The sequence below is a fragment of the Ceratina calcarata genome, unplaced genomic scaffold (genome assembly GCF_001652005.2).
Source record: "Ceratina calcarata isolate Rehan_Ccalc_2016 unplaced genomic scaffold, ASM165200v1 scaffold579.2, whole genome shotgun sequence".
NCBI lineage: Eukaryota > Metazoa > Arthropoda > Insecta > Hymenoptera > Apidae > Ceratina > Ceratina calcarata.
In genome coordinates this window covers 15,898-21,856 of record NW_017177008.1, presented here as the reverse complement: position 1 = coordinate 21,856, position 5,959 = coordinate 15,898, and the positions used below count along the sequence as shown (strand labels likewise).

At 40.0% G+C, this 5,959-nt stretch overlaps 1 protein-coding gene across 4 annotated transcripts in view; it reads right to left on the bottom strand.

The window, feature by feature from the left end:
* eya (eya transcriptional coactivator and phosphatase 2) overlaps window positions 1-3,342 on the bottom strand; it is a 12,985-nt gene extending 9,643 nt beyond the window's left edge. For 3 of the 4 annotated variants that reach the window (XM_018032480.2, XM_018032481.2, XM_018032482.2), the window contains exon 1: window positions 2,730-3,341. The gene's annotated coding sequence lies outside the window, so the exon portion shown is untranslated. Of the gene's footprint in view, window positions 1-2,729 lie in introns of all 4 variants that reach the window. The other variant, XM_018032479.2, reaches the window with a different exon arrangement.
* Window positions 3,343-5,959: the final 2,617 nt, after the last annotated feature.

Genomic DNA, 5,959 nt, shown 5'->3' with positions numbered 1-5,959 from the left:
ACTTAGATAATGAAAGAAATATTATCATAAATTCATGTTTGGCACATGCAAATGCCCTGAAACAATTTCAAATTAGAAACAGTAATAGTAAAAATACTCGAAACACAATGACTAAAATGAGAAGACTTCAATAATCATTTTATTGTATTTCAATTAAAAGCTTTTAACGCGACTAATTGTACAACAAAATCGGTATTTACACGATATTTAAAAAACGTGGAACGTTTTGTGATATAGCCAGAGCAACCTTAATAAGCGATCATGTATTTGAACAATAGCCAGAAGTCGCATTCGATTTTTCTTATCGAAAACGGCATTCGGAGTTGGGGTAGAAAAATGGGCAGGTAAACGACTTGGAACAATGGAGAGTGTCGAGTGATATTTAAACGAAGACTGACTATCAATGACAATGCCAGTATGGCCGGTATTTCTAAAAACAAACTCACTGCAATTATACTTTAATAATTAGTAGCACAGGAGCGCTAGAAGTCTAAAAACGATATCAATCTTTTCATAAAACTATTCATATCAATGTATAAATTTTAGATGCATTCATTCATTTGTACGAAAAATGACCATATTTTTCGTTAGAATAAATAAATAAAATAGGCTTCTAAAACCTATGGTCTGTAGAGTAAAACTAACAAAGAGAAAAAATAAACGGTGGTCAAACCGGAAAACAAACGAATAGCTACGTTTAGCTGTGGAAGTTAAAAAGTAACAGTGTCATCGATCGTCGTGTTACACTATTTTCGGGTGACAATTCGGGTAGCAGTTTGTGCGCGTTTTCCTTTTTGCCACGCTTTTCCGTATCATTCGATACAAAAGGAAAGACGAGTCGACAATACGCAGTGATCGTTTAATATCGCTGTCCGCTATTTTAAGTCGATTGACCCTGTTATTCTCGCCTCGGTTTTTGAAAAATGCAAACGGTAAAATACATTATATATTTATTTCAAGTTTTATACGTGTAAACCATTTGTATCATGCAAATACAATTAATATATTTAATTGATTATTCTCATAAAAAGGGTAATACATAAATTTTATGACTGCTAATAAATACTAAATTACGATGTTTTAATACTCTTGTCTCAATTTAATTTTATTATACTAATTTTACATTTGAATGCAAAATATTGCGATTCCCAGAATCGCTATAAGAAATTATGAACTAATGAATGACAAAATAGTTCGGAAATACTTCAGTTAATATTACTCAATATGCATGATTGAAATTTTCTCCATAAGGAGTGGTGTTTATTTTCTCCGAAAGGCACTAAGGCCTTTCATTTGCCATTTAGAGGAAAGTGGGCTTATCTAAACAAAGCGTGCTTCGACGTGTTTATCGCGGCGAAGTTGCTTGTCCATCAGACGTCGAAGAAACGGCAACGGAAAAAGAAGAGAAGAGAGAAGGGAAAGGAAAAAGAGGGATCGGAGGAATGCGCGAGAAGGACGAAACGAAGGTTTCTGCCGTATGCGATACTCGTGTCCCACGGACTACGGTCAGCTTACATTTGAAAAGAAGGAAAGAAGAAAAATAAGGGTGGGATGGTTACACCACGAGACTCAAGACAAAAGCTTCGCGTTCGTCCCTGGAATGGCTGGCTCCGCCGGCTTTCCTCCAGCAACCGTGAACAGCCAGACCATGGAAATCACAAATACGTCCCAAAACGTTTTGTACACCCCGACTAATCTCGGGTAGCATCGTCCCAAGATTCATTTTTTGTCGTTACTATAATACGACAGTGTAAAACAAATTTGTAATCACTAATCTACGTATCTCATTTAATCCTTGTTAGAAAATTCTTACAAATACACTTAACCGAAATCCCATGCAGAATATCATTTTTTCGACATCATATTGTGAAACTTTTGGTATTCCATTTATACTTTAAAAACATTGTCTCCTTAAATATAAATGTATTTTTCTAGCGTTTCACAATCTCCCACGTTTTTCCAGTACGGATCACATACATATGAACATAGTACGTAAGTACTTGGTACTACGCAGCGTTTGACCAATTAAAATACATTACCGGTAACAAGCCGAATGAGATGCATAAGTTACGCATGCTCAATTGATAATGACGTTTACACATGTGAGTGTTTTTGTACATGTGCAGAAGCACATCCGCGTAGCGTGCGTGACTCCCGCACATCTAATAATTTAAGGAATGTGTACGTGTACAGAGAGAGCAGAGAATAAATGATGTTTCCCACGTGGTGTGCCGGATCAAACAAATTCATTTGATCGTCGCTGTAACTCAATGATTAATCGGCATTCAAAATGAATGATTGCTAGTAATTATTATTAGACAGCGAATATTTGAATATGTGAAATCTCGTGGAGTCATTAACAGACTTATAAGTAAACTACATAAAAATATTCTTAGCTGAACTTCTGTATCTTTCGATTTTAGGGAAAAAAAAAGAGAAACTACGAACATAATGCATAAAACAAATCAATTCGACATTAGCTTTTGACGCTTTCAAAGGAGTAAGAAAGTGAAAACGCGTTTAGTTTAATTCGTTATTATGCAGGAAAAGACACAGTCGAACGAGATCATAAAATTCGTGTAACAAATATTATCCTGTTTAAAGCAAGGGAAGTATCTTGCCTCTCTGCACTTCATTTGAAGTGTGAAAAGCGGCGGCTGAAAAGGATCATCGGTAGCAACAGGCTGCATAAGTACATATGTACGTGATAATTGTGGATTCATTCAAACCTTGTAACCGGTGTTCACACTTTGCCAGGAGCCAAGGATCGCTTCGGTGGTGGAGTATTCGTGGATCAAGGAAGCTGCACGCGTTTCTCTTCAAGTATCGTCATCATCCCTCCGCTCGCGGCTGTCTATCGTCACGCACTTGACAAGGGTTTCCGAGAGTGTAAGGAAATGCACTCTCACTTCTCTCGCACTTTCCACGACCATGGGAACATCGTGACGATCAACGCACTATCACCGCTCTCGTCGCCGCTCTCAGCACGAGGAAACACCCAGATCGAGATCAAAACTTGTCACAACCGTCAAGAGGAACGAACTACCACCGAATCGGGAAGCCTCTGTCGAATATCTCGCGAGAGAACATCTCTCGAGGTCTCCGCGCGGAGGGTGAAACCATGGAAGCCGGGGCTGGAATAGAAACGCCGACGGATCTCAATGGCAGCGGACTCGATCCCTTTCTCAGTGTTACGATTCGACCGTGAACCGGATTTTCCGCACGCGTTTTCCTATTCGTTCTATACTTTTATATACTATATACTTCGACAGGTACGATTCCCCGTTGTGCGTGTCTAGGATGCAGCCAAACACTATATTGTTTCCCTGCTCAGGGTATCAGCTCGGTGTGCGATATGCTGCAGCCTGTGGAGTTCTGAGCATGCGAAATGTCGCCTGCCACCCCCGCCCGACGGTCACGTGGTTGGCCGGCTCGTCTCGTCGTCCTTCTCCATCCCGTGTCCCTTCTCTCTGCTCCCTTCTCCGTCCTCGTCCTGCCAAGCACTACTCCTGCACGTTGTCTCCGTTCCGTTTCGTCGGACGCGCACAGGTCGTTCGTTAATTAGAGCGAGATAGGTTGACGGCGGCTCCGTTCTAGAGGCGAGCACGTACGACGGAGACGGGAAACGGTGGAGGCGGGTCCGGAGACGAGGACGGTCAGACTGCCGGGTTACCCCCTCGTTTCGAATAATTGTCACCTCCTGTCACCGTTCGTTTTTATGAATCGCACTCGACCGACGACGGGACGACGGGCCCGCTGGTGCGGTGCTTTTTTTCTCATTTACGACACCAGCCCGAGGCGTTGGAATATGTAGTAATTAAGAAGATCTCTCCGCGTAAGATCTTGATAACCCACCAAGGAATGCGCCGGGTTTTAACGAATTAGCCGCAGAATACACTTAAGCGTATATTGGTCGGCTTGCTCAAACCTTTCACTCCCTTTATTTTGAAAATTAATGGTGTTCAATTTAAATTTTATGTACGATGTTTATACGCAAGCGAATGTTTATTTGGTAAAGAACAGTGTAAACGTAATGAAACTTCTTGGAGAAGTAGCGGCCGTAGTCGAATATAAACGCAGAGTACTAACTAAGAGTCGTTTATTTTTTTGTTTTATATTTCAAGGTGCAACGACAAATATCTCGCGCCACTGTTATCATGCGATAATCGATAAAGAAGCAAAAAGAGAGGCAGGAATGTTACTCCTTCCGAGAAGGCTACGAATATGACGTAGGACAGCTGGACCTCCCGTCAAGAATAATCCATCTCCGATTATAAAACAAAGGGGATAAGATATGCATGTATATGTCGACATGTATATTCGTATGATTTAATAAAATGTGCATAGTAAATGTCCTGATTTCATGTTATAATTTCTAATCACTACTTTAATTGCACGTATTGCATATAAAACGCAGATTGAATATAATATATAAAAAAAAGCAATAAGTAGAAATTGTGATGTAAACAGAAAAGACATCGACTATAAGTTAACAAATAATTTGTTCGACAGTGTATTTAATGTACGTGCATTGCTTTGTCTGTGGACGCGATGGAAAAAAAACGAAGCGAACGAGCTGTCGCATCACCCGGCGTGTAAATTCGAAAACCTGTCCCATTCGAAAAAATACTTTAAATCAGAAACAATGTAACCAAGCGTATCTCTCGTAAAAGAATTCGTAATTAATTGGTCGTCCGAACGTGTAAACCAAAGCTGCGAATGTTTTCTTCTTTTTGTACAAGTCCCATTCTTTTTTTCATTGTTACTTTTTCTGAACGAAGATCGCGCAGATCTTACGTTCCTTTAAAAATCGCATTAATTCACTGTCGGAACCTTAATGGGTTAATTATCCTAACGCGTTGCGAATATTTTCGCGGTGTAAGGTTGCGAGTTGCGAAAGGATCTTCCACGAGAAGAGGCTAATATTTTTGACTATGATAATCAAGATGGACCGAGACAAGGGTAGCAACCTAATTTCCCACCACCTGCACTTACACCCGACGCGCGTTTCATACCGACTAGATGGCATTCTCAAATTTCGTTGAAAGTTTAGATAATGTTACCGTGCAATTTTTCAAACCCATCTCTCACTCAATGTTTTAAAACCTATTTACCGTCGATCCTCGTGTGAAAATGTATTTTGGCTTACCCTCCGTTCTAGAATACGTTTCATATACAATAGCGGAATGTAAAAAGTGGAGGGAAAAATGTTTGGATAAATAAAGTATCAGCAGGACAGAACACATGAGCTGTAGATTCACATAAGCCATTTTTTTTATTTAGATTTTATGTGTTCCTTACGAATCTTATTTATTTACTAAAAAGAAATTGCACTTAAAACTGTCGTTTGAAGACTGACTTAACATCTGAATAACTTCTCTTGTTAATATTTCTTCATCCTCTTAATCAACTAACGGTCCTAAAATACACGCTGAGAGAAGGGTAACGCGAAGTTAGTCAGATGAAGAAGAATGTGCCAGATTGCGCTACAGAAGAGCGAATGTGCAACGGTTGCTCTATTATCTCGCTCTCATCCCTGATACGTAATATTTCTCGCATCAAAGTGCAGACGGCAGCGAATGCGTTTTGATTATGCGAATTCGTTTCGTGGAACCGCAACATCGCGTCGGACGCAAGTTTTGTTCCGTACTGCCGGATACCTGCAACCAACAAACAAAAGAGCAACCGTACTGCACAAGGCAAACGATCTCGATCACCCGTAAAATTACAGAGGATTAGCATTTTTACATAATAATGGATAAGTGAGGCAGGGTCGGATAAGTATGTCTAATCTTACTGTAGTTCCACGGTAGAACGAACGCCAGGAATCTTTGACGAATCTTAGTCAAATTAGAACCACGGTAATGGTCCATAAATAACGCTCACTAGTTCTGTTTTATTTGAAGCTAATTTTTCGATGAACGAATGAACCTTCGCTACTTTAAGAGTTCTAGACTTT